The sequence below is a fragment of the Canis aureus genome, chromosome 13, assembly GCF_053574225.1.
Source record: "Canis aureus isolate CA01 chromosome 13, VMU_Caureus_v.1.0, whole genome shotgun sequence".
NCBI classification, from domain to species: Eukaryota; Metazoa; Chordata; class Mammalia; order Carnivora; family Canidae; genus Canis; species Canis aureus.
This window is the reverse complement of record NC_135623.1, coordinates 61063694-61084630: the sequence shown is the minus strand read 5'-3', so window position 1 is coordinate 61084630 and position 20937 is coordinate 61063694. Positions and strand designations below refer to the sequence as shown.

General features: G+C 35.1%; 1 long non-coding RNA gene across 4 annotated transcripts in view; it reads left to right on the top strand.

The window, feature by feature from the left end:
• LOC144282605 (uncharacterized) overlaps positions 1-20937 on the top strand; it is a 55342-nt gene that overhangs the window by 11783 nt on the left and 22622 nt on the right. For 3 of the 4 annotated variants that reach the window (XR_013351095.1, XR_013351092.1, XR_013351093.1), the window contains exon 2: positions 975-1147. This is a non-coding gene — a long non-coding RNA (uncharacterized LOC144282605). Of the gene's footprint in view, positions 1-974; positions 1148-17269; positions 18096-20937 lie in introns of those variants that run through there. The other variant, XR_013351094.1, reaches the window with a different exon arrangement.

Here is a 20937-nt window from a genome sequence, read left to right as displayed (position 1 = left end):
CACCATATGTATGTCATCAAAGTGCCAACAGGAAAAAAATAAAAAATAAAAAGTGCCAACAGGAAGAGAATTCCCTAAGCATTTATGGACTCCATCATTAGTCAAAATTGATACTTCAAAGTAATAACTTTTTATTCCAAGACAAAATAGTTAATGGACTTTTGATTTTTATTTCTTATTTTGTGTTAAATTTCTTTTGTTTATTATTCCATTTTATTCAATTCAGTTTCCTATACCTTCTTTATAAATTAATCAGACCTAGGAGTGATCTGCTTATTGAAAGCTTATGAAGATAGAAATGATAGAGTGCTAGAACAATAGTAGACAGTATTTTTTTAAGTAAGAAAAGTACTCATTATGACTGAAGTAATACTATATAGCTCATTTTTCTCTATTTTTATTTGAATAAAAACATGTTTTAGATATTTACTGTGGGCCAAACATTACATAGGCAACTTAAATATAAAAACCAGTAAGAAATGATACCTACCTGAAAGTGATCCAAAGTAGGGGAAACAGGGGGATGTGGATGGGTCAGTTGGTTAAGCACCTGCCTTTGGCTCAAGTCATGATCCCCAGGTCCTAGGATCCAGCCCCATATCCGGCTCCCTGTTCAGGGGGGAGGCTGCATCTTCTTCTCTCATTCCTCTCACTTATGCTGTCTGGCTCTCTCTCTCTCTTTGTCATTAAATAAACAAAATCTTTAAAAACACAAAACAAAGCAAAGTAGTGGAAACAGACATTTGAAAAATACTGTGGTTAAGAGTTGTCACACAGGTAAGTACAGAGCACTCTGGGGCACATAGCTCAGACTGGAGGACTCATGCAGGTTTCCCAAAAGAGATTATTAAAATGAACCTTGTAGAATAACTAGAAGTTTGATAGATAAAAGTCCTTTTTGGTGCAAAGATTTTTTTTCTAAACATGCAGACCAGGATGTATATGGACATTTGACCTGAGTGTGAACCCAACAGGTATTCAGAACTACAGTATGGCTGGAACCTTGTAGGAAAGGGGAAGATAACACTGGAGAGGCAAGTCAGATCAGGTAATGAAGAACACTGAACACCATGCTGAAGAGTTAAAATTTCAAGTGGAGGATAAAACACAAGAGGATTTACATTGAAGAAGTATGATTCACAAAAGGGTATGTTGATTCTGAACTCTTTCCAAATATTAAAGAGTTTCCTTAAGATAGATTAAGCAGACAATGTAATGAATTTGCACTGAGAGTAAACCTCTTCCAATGTAACATATTGTGATTCCAACATAGCACGTTATCATTATTTCATTTTTCTGGCATATCAATTCCTTTTTGGTATTTTTATTAAATAGCTGTAAAATTGATTTAAAGGATTATTTGTGGGATTTTTAAAAGAATTTAAATGTCTCCAGTTAATTGCACACAAAACTTCAGCATCAGTCAACCTATATCCTTCATTGATAACTGGCTGTTTCCCAATGGTATTTACAAAATAATTTTGTATCTAAAAACAAAAATAAAAATATTACTGGCAAGAATGGACACTCTAACACAAATCAATGCTATTCAAGGAACTTCCACCTTGACTACTGTGCCAGTAAGTGGGGATCTCTGAGCCACTAAAAGCTTGAGGCCAGAACAGAAGGCAGTTGTATAAAAGGAACTTTACATATTTGCATGCAATAGGCAGGCTTGTATTGAGAATATTTAAAAGAAAAGAAGAGAGTTATTTGTATCTCAGACTTGGGCTTTGGAGGATCCCTAAGAAATCCTTTCCACTAGATTTATGAGTTCAGGATTTCATCTGCCTAATTTCTGAAGAAATCTATAACAAAATAAGGTCAGAATTCTTAGCTATTTAAGATAAATTTCTGTCCATGTGTTCTGGAAAATTCCCAGATGAATCACTTAGTTGGCTTTCTTAAGGATAAACGACTCAACACCTTTTTTTCTAATATGGAATAAAATGAGACATATTGAAGAAAACAAACATAAAAGAAGTAAATATCATATCTGACACCTGAGTCTATGCCTCAGAAAATTATGGGTTTTTTATTGTTGTTGTTCTTGTTCTTATTTTAGTGTGTCGTCAGAAGAAATATAGAAATATCTAGAAATAATTCTTCATCTTTTGACATTCTGTTTTAGTTAGCATAGTTCCTGGGAAAACTATGTACAATTGACTGAGTTAATTGCTTCCATTTGAAAACCAAGACAGAAGTTGTCTCAACCAGATGCCAAATCAGGTTCAGTGATACTGATGGAATAGCTAAAGGCAATAGAGATTTTATTAGGTTAGTGAAACGATATATCTCAAAATTTACAATAGATGGCATTTAATGCAATTTCACTGGTTTCGTCATGAACACTTAAATGTTGCTTTTAACAAATTTGTAGCTCCAAATGGAATTGATCTAGAAGATCAGAAAAGCAGAGAAGGAGGATGTATGCCAAAATTTAAGAAGGTCAAAAGAAACTGGAATGTTAACATGTGAATAAAGCTTAGTGAATTTAATATTATTTCCATTGTTTTGGAGGCAATGTACTTTGTCATCTCCATGCTGACAAGTAGACAAAAATGCATTTCAAGAAATAGGCCTCTTCATTTTCACCAAATACTATCCTGATAAATCGTGAAAATGAAGAGGCCTGTTTCTTGAAATGTGAGGGCTTAAGCGTGGCCAGATACGAAATAATAATTGAAGCATTTTTCTGATTACGTAGATATAGATATATTTCTTTACTTTAGCAAATTCAAATGTAAGGCTTTCTTTGGCTTACAAAGAACAAAATATAAAAATTCTTCAGTCTTCTTCAGACATATATTGCTGTATTTGAACAGACTCCAATATGAAAGTTACCTTATCTAATAGTTATTCAAGAAGATGGAAAGAGTTAATAATAACTAATGAGATGCTTTAAATATGGCTTCCCCTGTTACTAATAAATTATTTCTTTTAAAAATTACCTCTTTGGTAATTAGTTTGTGAGCATATGTGTGTTGAGAAATTGTGTTGGAGGATTGGGCCAAGGGACACAAGCTTAGGGAGAAGCATGGGCATCAATCTTTTTTTTTTTTAAAGACTTTATTTATTTATTCATGAGAGACACAGAGAAGGAGAGAGAGAAAGGCAGAGACAGGCAGAGGGAGAAGCCAGCTCCATACAGGGAGCCTGACATGGGACTCGATCCCTGGACTTCAGGATCATGCCCTGGGCAGAAGGCAGGTACTAAACCGCTGAGTCCCCAGGGACCCCTAGTTTTTTTTCTTAATTTAAATTCAATTTATTTAACATATAGTGTATTATTAGTTTCAGAGGTAGAATTTAGTGATTCATCAGTTGCATATAACACCCAGGGCTCATTATATCACGTGCCCTCCTTAATGCCCATCCCCCCCATCCACCTCACATAGGAATCAATCTTTTTTTTTTTTTTTTTTTTTTTCAAAGAGTGAGCATGAGAGAGGGGAAAGGGCGAAGGGAAAAGCAGACTCCCTACTGAGCAGGGACCTCGATGTGGGGCTCTATCGCAGGACTCTGGGATCATGACCTGAGCCAAAGGCTTAATCAAAGGCTTACCTGACTGAGCCACCTGGGCACCCCAATGTGGGGAATCAATCTTAAAAGGGTTTTCTTTTACAAAGAGGCTCTGCAAGAAGCAATTTTTATCATGCAAGACCATGCAGTCTGAAAGAACTTGCATAAGGAAATTGGGGTGATGCCTTCCCTTGCCATGGCCGTCACAGAGGAACTGTTCTTATCTGCATTGTGATCAGAGCACAGGAAAAGCATAATGCACTTACCTATTGTATCCTACTGAGGCAAGGACTGTGCCAGGGGAATGGAAAGCCAGGAGAAAAATGCATCTTCTTGCTCGCTCCATAAGAGCTTAGTAACCTAGAGGCTTCCAAACAGGGCTCTCAGCCTGGGTGTCACAGCTTGCCAGTCCATTGGCTCCTAGCCAACTGGTGATTGAATTCGTTTTTATATTCTTAGCACCTGGGGAAGACATCCTCAGTAGGAGTAAGGAAATAAAAATGAATCCTTAATGTAAGAAAACATTTCAAAAAAATTAGAAGAGGATGAAAAAGTTTTATAATTTTAAAAACAACAATAACATGATTTTTTTATATAAAAAAGGTTAATAAGGGAAATCTTAAAACAGATTGCTAACAACAAATCATCAATTCGGAAAATCAAATGTCAGAATCCTCACAACACAAAGCAATGACAGTATGAGAGTAATGGGTTGAATTATCCTATTACAGGATAAATGCCAGGTTAGATTAAGAAAAGATCCAGCTATGTGCTTTTTATAAGGCACAAAACGAAATAAAATTACATAGAAAAGCTAATAATAATGACATGACTAAGAAGGTTCTAAACAAATGATAATTTTAAAAATCAGATAAAGTAAGATATAACACTAAAAGCATTAAATGAGGCCCCAAACAAGTATATTTATAATGATAAAGACTAGATTAGGGCCTTCCAGTTTCAGATATAAAGAGCTTGGGAGTTGCAATTCCTATCCTCACAAGAGAAAGCTGGACAAACTGGAAATCAATGATTTTTCTGAGACCTATCAGAGAATTAAATTTGCAGAGATAGGAAAATCCGGAGTCTTGCAGCTGAAATCTGTTCATTTGGAGCAGAGGCCACTAGAACCATACACTGGAGCCATCGGAAGCTTTAATGGTCATTTTGAGAAATTACTGGAGGCTGAGTGTGAATTGGTATGAGAGTGAGACACTCCTGGGGGCTGAAATCCTAGGGAGCTCCATGCCTCATGGGCTTTACTTTGAGAAACCCCCACAGGTTGTCACAGTGAAGACTGGAGAGAACGGGAAAGGAAGAGTAAACCGCAGTGATGTATGCCCAGAGCCTTCTCTGTAACAAAGACCTACTCTCCAGGGGCAAAGCTGTTCGCTCCTTCCAGCCCCCTCCAGCCTTCCTGTTCACCTATGTGGGAAGCTATACAAGAAGAAACACTTGTGAAGGTCACAGGCCAGATACACAGGCCCCAGTGAAAAGACTGAGATTTAATCAGGAGATTATAGAACACCCTCCCTCATCCATACCTAACGGTCACACCCAAAAGTCTGGATAATAACCATATGCTAAAGCTGAGAGAAACAGACTCTCCCTGAAAAGTACTTTTAAAAGTCCAAGGTCAAGAAAGGAGACAACAATAAGAACCCAAGAAGAATTTTTGAAGTTTTTGGCACCGATGACTAATCAAGCAGTAAGTAAAGTCCAACTGTTAACTAGATTAACAATTAACATAAAACTTCACACTAAAGGCCATTTACCTCAGTTCCTGTATGTACAGCCTTCATGAAAAAGACCACAAAGCATGATAAAAAGCAAGAACGAAACCATCTAAAGAGACACACAGTAAGCATCAGAAGCCAAATTCAGATAGGATACAGGTGTTGGGATTATCCAACAGGGAATTTAAAATACTTATGATGGGTATAGTAAGGGCTGTAATGGGAAAAGTATGGAAAAAGTAGCAACATGAAAGAATGCATGGGTAATGGAGACACACAGATGCAAGTTCTCTCTGGCGGGATGGGCAATATGGGCAAAGGGGAGTGGGAGGTACAGGCTTCCAGTTACAGAGTAAGTCACAGGGATGAAAGGTCCAGGGTAGGGAATATAGTCAGTGGTAGTGCAATAGCATTGCATGATGACAGATGGTAGCCCCACTTGTGGCGAGCATAACGTAACATACAGACTTCTCACATTATTATGTCGTACTCCTAAAACTAATGTAACATTGTGGACCAACAACACTTCAATAAACAAGAAAAAAAAAAAGAAAAAAAGATAAGAATATCACAAATGAATGCCTTCGACCTCATTAGAGAAGACTGGACACAGCAGAAGTATAAGTAGCTTTACTTAAAGAATTTAGAACAATCACAAACTTTCATTCATCACATTCTATAGCCAAGACATTGAAAACAAAAAATTCTGCTAATAAAGAAAAAAAGTGGGACGCCTGGGTGGCTCAGTGGTTGAGTGTCTGCCTTCAGCTCAGGGCATGATCCCAGAATCTAGGATCGAGTCCCATGTCGGGCTCCTTGCAGGAAACCTGCTTCTGCCTCTGCTTCTCTCTCTGTGTCACTCATGAATAAATAAATAAAATCTTTTAAAAAAAAAAAAGAGAGAGAGAAAGAGAAGACTAATTGACCATATAATTGTGGGTTTAGTTCTTGGGTTTCTATTCTGTTCCCTTGACCTATGTGTCTATTTTTGTGCCAGTACCATACTGTTTTGATTACTACAGCTTTGTAGCATATCTTGAAATCTGGGATTGTGATATCTCCAGTTTTGTTCTTCTTTTTCAAGATTACTTTAGCAATTTGAGGTCTTTTGTGCTTCCATACAAATTTTAGGATTGTTTGTTCTAGTTTTGTGAAAAACACTACAGGTATTTTAATAGAGATGGCATTAAATCTGTAGATTGCTTTGCGTAGTATACACATTTCAATAATATTTGTTCTTCCAACTCATGAACATGCAATGTCTTTTCATTTATTTGCATCATTTTGAATTTATTTCATCAGTGTTTTATCGGTTTCAGAGTATAGGTCTTTCACCTCATAGGTTAAATTTATTCCTGGGTATTTTTTGGAATTGTAAATGGGACCATTCTCTTAAATTCCCTTTCTGCTACTTCATTATTAGTGTGGAGAAATTTTTGTACAATGGATATTTGTATATTGATTTTGTATCCCGCTACTTTACTAAATTCACTTATCAGTTCTAGCAGTTTTTTTGTGGAGTCTTTAGGTGAACCATAGCTTCTGAACAGGGCCAAACCACAAATATTCCAGGGTCTCCACAGGAACACCTGCAACTTGTTTCAGTAATGGACTTTTACTCAGTGACAGCCTTACCAACCAATTCTGTGTAGCTGAGATTAGATTTTTGCCACCAACATCAATCACAATTATTTGTAAACAACATATGCAGCATTCCCTTTTGTCTTTAAAAGCCCCTAACTTTTGTTCCCTACTGGAACACAATTTGAGTTGTTTCCTGAATCTGTACTCTCAAGTTGCAATTCTAAATCCCAAATAAATTCTTTAGTTTAAGTAATAATAAAAATAAACAAATTTTAAATAAAAAGAGAAGTATGCAATTCTACAATCATAGTGGAAGATTTTAAACACACTTCTTTCAAAAATTATCAGATCATATGGACAAGAAAACCCAAAAGACATAAAATTTGTACAGTTTTTTTGCTTGTTTTGTTTCTTTTATTAATAAGATATATGATCTTGTTTCACCTAAATTGGTCTGTGGGTCTTTTTCCCATCTCTGTCTGGTTTGGGACCACATGATGCTGAAGCTAAAATCTGAATGGCACAATTAACATAAGTGGTTTAATACAGAGAGAACTTCATAACCAATAAACAAAAAAAATTACAAGGAAAATTTTAATTTTTAAATAATCTTATGCAAAACCCAAATTCTTTGCCCCTGCAATAGTAGAAAATGACTACTTATAAAGCCATAGTAAATAACCCAACTAATTTCAGGGGGAAAAAATCTACACAGGCTTCATTTTTAAGCTACAATGCAATAAACTAGAAATTAACTATAAATGACTAGAAACATACATACACATAAAGCCCTCATTTACAAAATTAAAAACACGTTTCAAAATACCACTTGAGTAACAGAGAAAATCAAAACTTAAAATACAATCTTTCAAAATTAATCATGAATCTCTGTATTTCAGAAGTAATGGATTTAGACCAAAGCATTACCAAGAAGAAAATTTATAAGTGTATTTATTAGAACACAAGAATATTTTAAATAAATGATTTAGACATTCAATCCAAGAAGTTGTATAAAAAGAACAAGGTTATTTCCTTTTAAATATAAAAGAAAGCATAAAAGCAAAAGCAAAAATTAATTAAAATAAAGAACAAATTATACCAACTAAGTGAAATAACCTCTGGCAAAGTCTTATTTTGTACCAAACAAAATATATTAGGAACATATTACATATTACTAGTAATAAGAAAAGAGACATAAAAGAAGAAGGATACGGGATAAACTTAGATGCTGTAGATGATATTCAAGGAGATACATAACCAAAATTGACTTGAGAAGCCATAGTCATAATTGACTCAAAAGGCCAATACTCATAGTATATATTGAAAGGCATATTGGATTTTTATTGCAAGGATTGACAAACCTTTTCTTCTACAGGGCCAGATCATTAATGTTTGAGACTTTTCCAGCAATACTATCATTTTTGCAAATATTCACCTCTGCCATTGCAGCATGAAAGCCATCATAGGAAATTCCTGGGAGTGGCTGTGTTTGAAAAAAGCATGTGGAATGGTGGAAGTGCCCCTAGGGCCCCTGTCAATGACAGCTCAAATCATTGCTACTCTTTTCTTAGGTCTCCTCTATATTTAAGAGAAGAAGCCTGGGGTTATATTTTCCAAAATCTGTTTATGGCATGGTTCCGAGTTAGAGTCCACAAACAACAGAAGCCCACGTGCGATGTAAGCAGTGGAAGAGTAGGAGAAAACCATCATTGTTGGAATTAATTGAAGACAGCTTAGCAGGGCTTATAAGTAGGTGGGTTACATTTGCCAAATTCTGGGACATAGCAAGCCTGTTTGGCTCTCCCATCAAGTTACATTCTACAGTTTAGACATTTCCATTTGGGCCTCCATTTTCCATTTCTTTAGTTTCTTTATTTATGTTGAACCTGGGGAAAGAAGGAATGGTGACATCTGGGGAGAGGCCTTCAAGATTTCAACAAGTGTTTTTTTAAATCTATAGTTACAAATAATACATACTGGGATCCCTGGGTGGCGCAGTGGTTTAGCGCCTGCCTTTGGCCCAGGGCGCGATCCTGGAGACCCGGGATCGAATCCCATATCGGGCTCCTGGTGCATGGAACCTGCTTCTCCCTCTGCCTGTGTCTCTGCCTCTCTCTCTCTCTGTGTGTGACTATCATAAATAAATTTAAAAAAATTAAAAAAAAAAAAACAAAAAACAAATAATACATACTGTAAATACAACATACAAAAATATTTTAAATGACAAAGTTTTCAGTGCATATAAAACAAAAAAAAGTAATTTAAAAAGGATTTAATTTATAAGAGCAATAAGAAAAACAAACACTTAGGAATAAAACCTAAAAAAAAGTAAGTAATATGTACATCAAGAAAACTTTAAAACTCTACCAAAGAATGTGAAGAAAGAACAAAATAAATGAGGAACCAGACCACACCCCTAAGTGGGGATTATTCAATACTGTAAAGATGATGACATTTTCCAAATTAATCTGTAAAGTCAATGAAATTCTCAAGAAAACCCAAACAAGTTTGGAGGCCCAAATGTTATTATCTTAACAATTAGGACCCAATCCAAATGGCGTTAGTTGACTTTGGTGCTGGTATGAAAAAAAATGGTCTTATTTTTTTTTTTACCCCAATATTTATTCGATTATTCCAAGATCACATATTGATTAGTCCATCTTTTCCATGCTGATTTGGATCTGTGAAACTATTTCTGGACCCTCTATCCAGTTTCATTAATCTTTTTATCTATAATTCAGTGGTTTCAACCAGGAGGCTGTTTTTTAAAAGGCATGTAATTATCCACTGAAGAGGACATGACCATGCTAGAAACCCTAAGGGTCTATTATAAATCTTTCACTGAGACTTTTCATGAACTTCTCATAGCATCTTTGACTACTGATACGTTAAACACCATAGGGTATGTCAGTTTTAATACCCTAGAGTTTTTCTAGAGAGCAGATTCTAGAGCCTTTTTCTGCTCAGTGCCCTACTTAAAGGTGGCTAACTCTTGTGTTCCTGGATTCAGAAGTCAGAGCCATATTCTTAGATATGCCACGTGGTACCTCTGTAACCCAAATGAACCTACATGGCACAGTTCCTTCTATTTAGTGGTACAAAACACAATAATCTACCCTTTACTTTATAAAGATCACTAGACCCCTAAAAGTTATACTGACGCAATGTGTCCCTGAATATATGCAGGTTTTATTTATTTATTTATTTATTTATTTATTTATTTATTTAATTTGCGGGTTTTATTTCCAACCTTTGGAACACATGTATCTTCTTAAGGCCTCTGATCCACAAACCACTTCTCGTCCATTCAGTCCAATTAGTATAATGGCATTAATATAGTAGACCAGTGACATTCTGTGGGATATTGAGAGGTACAGGTTGCCTTAGACTATATCATGGCAAGGTGCAAGAGAGCTATCGTAGCTCTGGGACAGAACTCTAAAAGTCTATAAATGTCTCCTGTATTTATACTATTACAATAGTATAAATAAATTCTATTTATGATCCTCTTTTCTGATAAGATTGGAAAAGAACACTTTCATTAAATCAATGGCCATATTCCATGCACCTATTATTCTACTCGGGAGAGAAAACCACATCTGGCCCAGCAGCTACAATTTGGGCTACTACTTGGCGCACTTCGTGGCAGTCCAGTTATCCTCCTGTTGCAGTCAGGCAACAGATGATCCAGCTCTGAAATCACATATCAGCATCTGCTTTTTTAAACATTTCCTGGCACTAACTGCTGCAATTTGGCTTCTCTATTAAACAGACTTTGAGATAAAGATTAGTTTGCCAGACATTTGTTAAGGAGTGCTCTTGGGAACCCAGAAATGTAAAAGAGATAGAAAGGAAAGAAGACTGGACAGAGAGAGAAGTGGATCTGTAATGCCTCCCAACAAGAAAGAGCCTCTGGACTTCATGGAGAGGTCTGGAGCTAGAATGGCTTTTCAGAGTTGTGTTGAGTTAGGGAGAGGTTACGGGCCTTTGCGTCTCTCATGCTGATCAGTCATTGGATGCTGGTAACTCCAGAAATAAGTGCAGCTTTGAATGAGACAGATTTTTTTAGCCAAGGCAGTCCCCATGAAGGGCTGACAGTTGAGAACAGTCTTTTAGGAGCCTTACCAGCAGCTAAAAACAAGTCTTTCATTTATTAAGGAAAATATGAGCTGCTCATCAGAGCATCCACCACAATCAGATGACAGTATATGGGGGCTATTTCTGTGCTTTCTATTCTATTCGTTTATTCAACTTCTCTATCCTTGCACAAATTTCATGTTTTAATAATTACAGTAGTTTTAAAATAGATCTTGGTAGTGACTAGCATTTTTTTTCTTTGATATTACTATTGCTACTTCTTTCCATATGCATTTTAGAATAACCTTATCACTTTTGATTTTTAAAAAACCTCCTGGGATTTTGGTTGTGATTGCATAGAATCTATACATGCTTAGGGGAAATTGGCTTCTTTACAATACTGTGCCTTCCAATGAGCATAAATTACTTCCTTCTTCAATCTTGGTACAAATTTTAGTTTCTAGTGTAGATGCTTTGAATATCTTTTGATACATTTATTCCTAGACATTGGATGTTTCTTGCTGCTATTATGATGGTACTTTTTCTTTGTAGTTTCGTTGCTAGAATGCACACAATTTTTGTAGATTGAACCCATATCCAATATCCTTACTAAATTCAGTTATTAATTCTAACTTTTTATACATTTTTTATATTTCCTAGGTACACAGTTACTATGTCTATGAATAGTGATCATTTTATTTCTTCTTTACCAGTTATTATATACCTTTCCTAAGAGGAAAGGGCAAGGCCCTATTTACTGGCTGAACTTTCAGCACAACATCAAGTGAAATAGTGGTAATGAACCTCCTTATCTCATTCCTAATTTCAAAGGAAATCTTTTCAATATTTCACCATTGTGTAAGATGTTTGCTCTTATATTCTTATAGAACTTATAGATTAAGATATTTCCCTACTATTTCTAGTAGTCTCAGAATTTCTATTGTGAATAAGTTAAATTTTGTCAAATGATTTTTATAAATTTATCAAAATAATCATGTGATTTCCCTCCTTGTCTTTTTTTTTAGTGTGGTAAACTACATAGATTATATTTTTAATATTAAACCAAATTTACATGAGAAAAAACTCGTTCGGTATTGGTGTATGTGTGTATGTATATGTATACAAGTTGATTAACATATTTTATATATGTATTATATATGTACTCTTACAATAAAGTAAGCTGTACTGTATTTATTGGAAAAAAATCCACATGTAAGTGGACTCAGAGCTGAAACCCTGTGTTGTTCAAGGGTCAACTGTACTAAATTCTAACTGCTAATATTTTGTTAAAAATTTTTTTAAAGATTTTATTTATTTATTCATGAGATACACAGAGAGAGGGAGAGAGAGGCAGAGACATAGGCAGAGGGAGAAGCATGCTCCATGCAGGGAGCCTGATGTGGGACTTGATCCTGGGACTCCAGGATCATGCCCTGGGCTGAAGGCAGGCGCTAAACCGCTGAGCCACCCAGGGATCCCCCTTGTTAAAAATTTTTGCATTCACGTTTACATTTGGTCTGTAAAGTTCCTTTCTTGTAATTTCTCTCTTTTTTTTTTAGGCTATTATTTATTTATTTATTTATTTATTTATTTATTTATTTATCTATTTATTTATCTATTTATTTATTTATTTATTTTTGAGAGAGAGAGAGAGAGGGAGAGAGTGAGAGCACGAGTGGAGAGGGGCAGAGGAAGAAGCAGACTTCCTGCTAGCAGGGAGCCAAACATGGAACTCAACTCCAGAACTCCCAGGATCATGACCTGAGCCAAAGGCAGATGCTTAATGGACTGAGCCACCCAGGTGCCCCTCCTTTCTTGTAATTTCTTTGCCAGGGTTTTGAATCAAAGGGCGGATGCTATTTGTATAAGGAACTAGTCCCCACTCTCCCTGTCCTTTTTCTTTTCACTTCCTGGGAGAATCTGTGTCTGACTGGTATTATTTCTTATTTTCATTTCTTCTTTAAATGTTTGGAAAGATACATCAGTGAAATTTTCTGGGCCTGGGATTTTTACTTTGAGAAGGTTGTTTTTGGTTGTTGTTGTTGTTTTTTAAATAACATATTCAATTTTAATTTTTAAACTATTAAAGAATGATATTCAGTGCCTTTTTATTCAATGTATGTTATCTATCAAGTTATGGATGGAATGTATGTCATGCACCATTGTGATAGAGGTTGAGGATACAATGGTGATCCTGTGATCCCATAGTGAGCCTATGCTGAAGATATTAAGGTGAGATGTGTTCTTGTGGAATCAATATTCTAAAGGGGGAGACAGACTTTTGTCAGTAAGATAGCAATAAATACAGAATTTCTATTTTAATGACTTCTAAGTAGAGGTTCAGGGTGCCATCAGAGTTGATAATGGGAAATCTCATCTAGGCATATTAAAAACAGATTTTCGTGAGGAAACAATCTTTGAAAATAGATGTTTTCAACCTATTTTCATACCTTTTAATTATTTCCTTTATCTTTAAAAATATTCTCTTAATTTAGCTGCTTCTTTACATAGCTACTTCTCCATGGTGGGCTGTAAATGCAGTTGTATCTCTATTATAGTCCGAAACATCCATCTTAGAAGGGAAATCCAATTCTCTTCGTGAGCTTCAACCTCTCCCTACTTAAGTGGGAAAGTCATTCCTTAGTATTCTCTTACTGCCATTGCTTCTCCCTGCCACATGGTGTCTCTGTTGACAACTGGTCCTCCACAATCAGCTAGGTGATGGAGTCCATAAATCTTCAAAGGATTCTCATCTATTCTCTAAGAATTTATGAAACAAATATCTACACTGTTTTGATTGATATAGTCGACTTGCTTTGTGCTTATTTCTCTGAGCCATATTCAGCCATTGCCCAGACTCTGGGAGTGCTGTTTCAAATTTTTTTCAAGAGATGTCTCTGCAGTTCTGAACGTGTCTTGTTCCAGAACCTTGTCTTTATACTTCTCAAAACTCAAAGGACCCCAGATGCCCTTTCTTCTCAGTTTATCTATCTGCCTTCGTAAGGATTCTGAGACTAAATGTCCTGGCCCAACACCATTCAAAACACAAAAGATGCCTATATAGCCCATTTAATAGACAAAAGCGTGTACTCTGTTTGCTCAGAAAGACAGAGGGATCTACTTCCAGATCTCAGAGGAAATTTGTCTTCTTAAGTATTACTGAGGAAACTTTCTAGTACTTCTTTCACTAGAACAAAGAAATGGAAAAACAAACAAACATCAGTTTAATTTGGGGGATATATATATATATATATACAGTAAAATGCTCTTTAATTACATACCTTTCTTTTGTTCTAGCTAACATTCACATGAAGAAAGAATAATAATAATAATAATTAGTTATAATCTTGTGAAAATACCTCACATATATAATTACAATATTCAGACTGCCCTGTGGGCTTTTCTTCTCTATTATAAGCAACACAATTCTTTCAATCTTTCCTCAGGTTACTATTTTCTATCCTTTTATTCATTTTCCTTCCTCATTCTTCACTGATCTGTTCCAGTTTGTCCACATCTTTTAAAAAGTGCGGTGACCAAAAAGTAGCAACAATATCCTAATAAAGAGCTCATGAATGCATAATACAGCAGAAAGATTACTTCCAAATGTCCCATGAATTATTCCTTTTAATAAATTCCAGAATCATAATAGCTTGGGTTCAGCGTCAAGACTCCAGGTTTTTCTTTTATATTTTTGTCTGGTCGGTCCTTTCCATTTAAACAAAAAAAAGTACTGAATTTTATTGTGCTTTGGAAACCAATATTTTTGCTAATGTCACTTTGATTCTTATTTTGACATTTCAGAAAAATGGCAACATTTCTAAATGCTAAGTTATTCCACATCTCAATCCCTTTATATATGCTAGATTGATCATTTAGGAATTTCTATTTATTGACTTTTAAAATAACTACTTTGTACTCCTCCCAATACCATAACATTTATGGAGAAAAGCAAAATTTAGACAATAACTAACAATGGCTTTCTGATTCTGGGCATATCTGATTGTATTTTCTCCAACTTCAGCAATGATGCAACAATTTTATACAAAACAAAGACCCATTTCTATTACACTTCTTTCAACTTCTTTCAACAAAGTGCTATAACTAAAGAGGATCTTTTCTGTTAGTTTTGTATGCCAAGGCATCTATGTACCTGAAAGCAAATCAGTGGATTAAATAATTTCTTTATAATTTCATAGCCCCATTAATTTATGTAAGGTCACTTCTATAGCATATCATCTCACTGTTCTGAAAACAGCAAAATTTATTGTATTTTTCTTCAATAATTAATTCAATCAAATACTCCCTAATCCATGAATTTTGAAATAACATTCAGAATCATTAAATAAACCCCACAATGAGGAACATGAAGTTCAGGCAACTTAAAAAATTTGTCCAAAATCAATTAATGATACAAATTGGATTAAAAACTGGTGTTTGTGATGCAAATTATGAGGTTTTCTTCTTCTCCATAACACCATATTCTGAATTTGCCATTTCAATAACTCTTAATGAAATGTAGAGTTAAATCTAATATGTAGAAGATGTAAGTCTATGACAAACTTAAGTATCAAAGAGTTGTAGCTTTATAGCAGAAAAAAAGATTTTATTAGCATTGGTTAGTTCGATGTAAACACTTTCTAATTAGAGCTAAATATACTTTGATAGGTATATTCAAAGAATGTAATGGGGCCCTTGGGTGGCTAAGTCAGTTAAGGCTCTGCCTTAAGCTCGGGTCATGATCTCCAGGTCCTGGGATAGAGCCCTGAGTGCTGAGCAAGGAGCCTGCTTCTCCCTCTCCCTCTGCTGCTCCCCCTGCTTGTGCTCCCTCTCTGTGTCAAATAAATAAATAAATAAATAAATAAATAAATAAATAAATAAATAAATAAAATCTTAAAAAAAAAGAATGTAATAACTAAATATTGCCAATAATTGCTTTATCATAGTTGTGGGTTTTGATACATTGCATCTTAGTTCCAAATTCATCCTTCTATAGGGGGTCTAAAGCTACAGGTGGATCTCTACAGATTACACTTCATAGACTCCTTCAATAGCAATTTTCCTTTTTTTTTTTTAAGATTTTTATTTCTCTATTTGACAGAGAGAGAGAGAGAGAGCACAAGCAGGGAGAGTGGCAGGCAGATAGTTTCAGCAGTCAGCCTCTTCTGCTTCACTCTTCCTGCTCGGAGGGCTCAGCCACAGTCAGGAAGGGAGTGCTACTCAGAGGTCTGCCTGCAGCTTCTGGTTACCCTGCTCTCTTCCTTTTACTCCCCAACCCTGGGGTGGTAGCTACTTTCTGCTCCATTTTTTTGCAGATTCCCTTTGCTCCTAAATAGCCTGCTACATGTGAGTAGCAAAATCCCTGTATTAAATCCTCCTGTTTGAAAACTTCTGACATCTGACACAGGAGGTTATCCATATCAAGAAGACTTGACATCTGTTTTTCAGTATTATTCAGAATTTTGTAAATTTGGAATTCTCTACCATTAGAAAATTCTCTACCATTTTATCAGAGTGAGAAAGAGATAGAGAAAATTGGGACACTTAATATCTAAGTGTCTACCTACCTTAGAATAAATAAACATCACTCAAATAACTAATCATGAAAAATAACAGATTTCATCCCAGAATTGGATTCTAAAGCCAATGCACAAAACAGAAATAAGATTCAATCAAATTATCCTTGAAAATCTCTTAATGGTTTGTGAGTGTATCACATGTAGTTCTGTGTAACGTACTATATTGAATGTATTTATATAAAATGTGTATAAAATGCACAGTGTACTTTTAATAGTACTCAATGCAAAATATAATTTAAATGATTGCTTTTGTTTTTAAGCATTTATGGCTGAAATTTTATAGTTTATATTTAAATAGTGCAACTAAGTCAGATATTTGGAGAATTGTGGGGGATATAAAAATTTAAATGTTATTATGTTTCCTAGGATATAGTTTTGGAATCCAAGAAGTAAATGTTAGCTAGCCAAGTTTTAGTTGTCTATAAATATGACACTTTTAAAATGCTTATATAAGCATAGAAGTACTTCCGCTAATTAGAAATGATTTAATATACTTTCTACAGCACATGTATTTTGTAAGGATTCTTCCTAGGAAGATTTAATAACTAGAGTGAACAAAATAAGTCCTTATAATTTCTGTCAATTTATAAACAGGATATAATGTTGCTCTGAAATACTCATGAAAATCTATTTTCAAAACTGTTGTTTTTAATGTTTTGCTGAAGGTAGTTCTCATCATGTTGATACATTATATCATAAAGATACACAAAGAGTGTTGGATTTTTTAAATGCAAGTTTTTACAGGTAGGAATCTTTTTTTTTTTTTTTAAGATTTTATTTATTTATTCCTGAGAGACACAGAGAGAGAGGGGAAGACACAGGCAGAGGAAGAAGCAGGCTCCTTGCAGGGACCTGGATGTGGGCTTGATCCCAGGATCTCAGGATCACGCCCCATGCTGAAGAGAGATGCTGAACCACTGAGCCACCCAGATGCCCTGGAACCTTTTTATATAATCATAAGTATAATGATTAGTGTTTTTTAATATAGTTAATTTCATTCAGGTGAATTTTTGTGATTCTTGGAAATGTAATTTTATTGATAATTTTTATAGGCAATTTTACACTCTCTTAGAATTTATATCACTATCAGTCCTGTTCTCCATACGTTTATTCAATTATGTTATTCTCTATGCAATTATTTAAGCATGTTATTTTATACAATTTTAGAAAAACTACTTTCTCAAACTAACAGTAAAAACAATTATGGCAAATAGCTAACTTATTTAATTAGTTGGAAAATTATAAACATATTGCAACAGTATAAATTTATAATTTTCAATTACTAAAATGTATTCTTCTCTTTTACTTATTATTTTTTATTTAAGTACTTTACTACGATACTTTCTCTGGTAAGACAAAAGGGACTATTATATTCCAGAAGTATGTGAATTATAATATAGCTATCTTGGACCATGAGCTATGTAACAGTGAAGTGGATATTTGAGAGAAGTATCAGCAGAGTATTCAGATAAAAAGTTATTTTCTAACAAATACCCAAAAACTTTTTTAAAAGAATGTTTTTTGGAGTCATCTTTATTGGTATTTGAAATGTCTTTGCTGCTTTGTATACTTTGCTTGGCATAACCTTTGAATTAAAACCAGCTGCTTAATTAATAAAGCTTAGTCTTTAAAATTCACCAAACTTCAGACTTCGTTTTTATTAAGATCTTTCTTTCTTTCTTTCTTTCTTTCTTTCTTTCTTTCTTTCTTTCTTTCTTTCTTTCTTTCTTTCTAAGAGAGAGCATGAGTTGGGGGCGGGGGCAGAGGGAGAGGCAGAGACTCTTAAGCAGATTCTGTGCTGAGTGGGGATCCCAACATGGGCTTAATCTCACAACCCTGAGATCATGACCTGAGCCAAAGCCAAGGGTTGGATGCTCAACTGACTGAGCCACCCAGGAGCCCCAAGCTTCAGACTTTAAATACAGGGTTCCTGATTGAATTAGGAAGCTCTAGTTCAGGGATCCCTGGGTGGCGCAGCGGTTTGGCGCCTGCCTTTGGCCCAGGGCGCGATCCTGGAGACCCGGGATCGAATCCCACGTCGGGCTTCCGGTGCATGGAGCCTGCTTCTCCCTCTGCCTGTGTCTCTGCCTCTCTCTCTCTCTCACTGTGTGCCTATCATAAATAAATAATTAAAAAAAAAAAAAAAAAAAAAAAGGAAGCTCTAGTTCAGCTAATAGTCTTCTCATTTAGTCCTGAACAAAATGAGACATAGATAAAATATGAGCCTGTTCTCTCATCTTCCCTCTCTAATACCTTGCTCTCCATCCATGTCATCCCAGAGTATAGGGCAGCTCCAACTGTCCTCTCAGTATCCTGGCCAAGCCTATCGTCCACAGATAGTGCTCTAGGCTCTAGTATGATGTTCTGTCCCATATATTCCCAGTCACATTTCTTAAAATTCAAGTAACCTGTCACAGCTGGAGATAAGCCATCTGATAATTCAGACAGTAGAAGGTAAATGAAAACTACCCCAGGACTTTGCAACATAAAACCGATTTTAGTTAGTGCAGCATGCTGACTGGGAACCATTGGAGGGTGGGGGCTGTTGAGTCCTTATCACATGTACATATATTTTTAATATCCTGTCTCTCAGCTTTGGAAAGTAGTATCAAATACAGCAAGAGGGAAAAGATCTCTGTGAGGGTGAGTGAAAGGAAAGGTCTCCTCGAAGGTCTACAAGTTTAGAAGTTTGAAATTTTTTATTGCACTTTAAAGGATTGCTTTAATAATTCAGGTATACAAATTGTACTCTTGAAACTGAGGAAGCTGAGCCAGAAGAAAATAAATTTAATCTCACTTCAAAGAAAGACATGGACCGTAGTCTTCATCACAAAATAATGTGATTATTTTTTATTTGGCCATCACAAAGTATATTGTATTTTTAACCAGTTAAAGATGGAATCTTGGCATGATTTTATAAAACTTGAGCCAGATTAGCTTATTTTATTTGGATCCCTGGTTTATCTCAAGAGTTGGAATTCAGGACCAGCCCATTTGCAAAACTTTCTAATTATCTTCAGAGCCTGAACTAAGCCCTATACATCTTTACAAGAACTGTTTATCTTAGAATCTTGGCTTTTTGTGAAGAAATGAATACTCATCTTCAAGAACAAGTATGTAGAACATAATTATATTCAAATGATTTACCTAAGACTCACAGTAATAATTCTTATATTTGACATGTTAATAATATCATTGTCATAAAACAATTTACTATTGATGCAAAGTGAAGAGATACTATACAATATGTGTGAAGCGAGATTTTTCTCAGTTTCAAAGGAGGCCACAGTGAGTGGTTCTGCAACTTTGAGAACTCAATTGATTTTTAAAAATTTTACAGTGATATTAAGTATCTTTGGGTTGGTATAGATAATGATGAATAGATTAATTTTTATCTTTATTTTTAAAATTAGTTTAACTTCACTAAAATTTGCAGTTACAAGGGTGAATATCTACTGCCACTCCCGGAGAGCTGCCTTTATTAGAAGTTGGTCCTCTTATCTTGACCAAAGCATTTTCATGATTCAAAAAAGAGGCACATTATGATAAACAGCACTTTGCCTGTGATTTTCTTTTGCTGCATTCCTCTTTTTTCTGAGGGCCCCAATAATAAGGAGAGTTTCTAAATTTAAAAGATGTATGGGTTCAAACAATTATAGCAAATGATTAACTTGTTTAGTTAAACAAGACAACTTGGAAAGTCATAAACATATCATTATCATCCTTATCTATAAAATAAGTTTACAATGACTTAATTGTTGTTTGGGCATTGGGTTTAAAAAAAAATAGTGCAGATAGAGTATTGACCTCTACATCTCAAGAACTAAGCACATCCTAATGTGGTGTATTTGCAAGGAAGTTAATATTTAAAGGCAGACAAAGAATGACTTTTTGGTGGCACTGACATGTTCTCATATGAAACCCTGGGTATCTTATGAAAAGTGCAAATTGTGATTCAGTAGGTCTGGGATGGAGCTCAGGAATCTGTTTTTTTAATTAACTAGACAGCAGTACCTGGTCCATGGAACACACTTTGAGTAGGAGGCTCTTGAGCAGTGTTACCAATACAACTTTCTGTAATGAAGAAAATATTCTATTATCTGTACTATTTCTTTTATAAAAGAAATAAGACATAATTGGCAAGTAAGTATGCAAATTATGACAAGTGAAATGAATTTTTTTATTTTGCTAATTTAACTATAAATTGCTACATATATCCAGTGATCATTTTAGTGAATGCCACTTCTCTAGACTGCCTATGAGTTAATACAGTATCCCTGGATGTCTAACCTGGTGTCTGAAAACTGAAAGAAGCCAATCTGATAAATATATATGCGATGTCTCCATATAATCAGCTTCTCTAATAAAAGGCAAATCTTCTAAACTTGGACATTTTGAAGTACACTCTCAGAATGAAGGACATATGCATTCTCAACAGG